Genomic DNA, 1,950 nt, shown 5'->3' with positions numbered 1-1,950 from the left:
AAAAAACCGAAAGAACCGACTAAAACCGAAACTGAAAAAACTGACTTTGCGTGGTTTGATTTGATATTTAGATTTAATAAATCGACATAATTGATTTAGGTATTTTTTAATGAAAAACCAAACCAAACCGACCTATGTACACCCCTACTTCTAAGTCATCAAGAATCGTGGTTGAGTTCAAAGGTTAGTTTTTTCTTGATTTTATTTTGTTAGCTTTCCGAAGAAAGGAGCAATTTAACTTATGATAATGGAGGTTTTTTTCCAAACATGAAGAACAATAATAAAGAAGAAGACAATTGAGTTAATATTTATTTTTTCCAAGTTTATTTTAACACATGATCAATTTTTATTGGTCAGTGCTGTCTAAAAGCTGCACTCACGCACCTAACATAGGTGAAATCACGGACTCAGCCACGTATGCCGAAAAGTGGTAAACAATTAACTAAAAAATAAGTTCGGGGGGTAATAGGACCTCAGTAAAGATTAGGTGTGTCTCAAGGATTTTGGGCATAGGCTGGGGGGGTACTTATGCATTTTTCCAAAATAATATAAACCATATTTTTTAAGAAAAAAACACACACACAAATAAACACAACTCATGTATATTATTATAATTTTTTCTAAAAATATAAAATAAAAAACACATTATAAAATGAGGCTATGTGGGATTGAACACACAACCTAGCCTAAATAATTTGAGCAAAAATCAACTAAGCTATGCGTTTCTATTGTTTAAGTAGTGTCACTTATTTTATGCTAGACGCAAGTGTCAGTGCTAGCACGGGCACAATAACTGTTATTTTCTTGATCTCACTTTATGTGACATAGATAAAATTTAGAGAGTCAATTAAATTTTTATGTGATTTTTAAATATTTTAAGTTGCTAACTATTGTAATTTATAGTACTTTTACGTAATTTTTCAATAATATATGTTACATCTCGTGTCCCTATATATGTAGTACAAAGAGAATTGTAAGAGTCAATATGTTGTTAATTATTGATATTTACAATACTTTTTACATAGTTTTCAAATTAAATAGTACATGTTACTTCTTTTGTCCCATTTTATGTGACACAAATAGATTAATTTTATGAATTAATCAATTTTTTTATAAGAAATTGAATTTTTTATATGTTTTTCCAAAATATTTTAAGTTGTCAATTATCATGATTTATAGTATTTTTTTACACAATTTTAAATATATAAAAAAAAATTAAAAATAAGATGAACAAATTAAAACAGAGAGAAAAGATAGTAGAAGTATGGAGCCACACAGGTGAAGCATGCATGTTAACTGCCACATGTGTGGTTATCCACACTTATAATTAAGTAGTAGATATACACCTCTATGTTTGCTTTTGTTTCATGACCATATCTACCTATTTAGCAATTTTTTCTAACTAAGCAGTGTAACGTGACATCCCTTCCCTCTTTCTAAATCCGCCTCTGTCTCGGTTTATTTTTAGTTGTCACAGTTTAACTTGGCACACCCATTAAAAAATTATTAATTTTATAGGTATTTTATCAAACTATCTCCTATTAAATGGTGTCTTGGAAAATGATTTGGACAATAAGTATTTAATGATGAGGATAACACATGAAAAAAAATTATTGTCTTTTCTTTATATGTCAAAAGTGAAAAGTAAAATTGAAAATCTATTTTAGGAATAAGTGACAAGTAAAAGTGAACAGAGGGAGTATATAGCAATTGCATACACTAACTAAAGACTAATATATTTCATGATAAAAAAATAAAAACTCTTCGGTAACTAGCAAGATCCTGAATTTCAAACTAGAAGAAATACTATATATATATATTTTAATAGAAGTTTCACAATAATAAGATAAATAAATTAGGTATTTGTGAGAGGAAGTCAAAGGAAGAAGGAACAACCAACAAAATTGGTGTGAGTGTGTGTGTGTGTGGGGGGGGGGGGGGGGCTTGGTT

This window comes from Solanum tuberosum, unplaced genomic scaffold (assembly GCF_000226075.1).
Source record: "Solanum tuberosum cultivar DM 1-3 516 R44 unplaced genomic scaffold, SolTub_3.0 scf00065, whole genome shotgun sequence".
In the NCBI taxonomy this organism is placed as follows: Eukaryota; Viridiplantae; Streptophyta; class Magnoliopsida; order Solanales; family Solanaceae; genus Solanum; species Solanum tuberosum.
Note: the sequence above shows the minus strand (reverse complement) of the source record.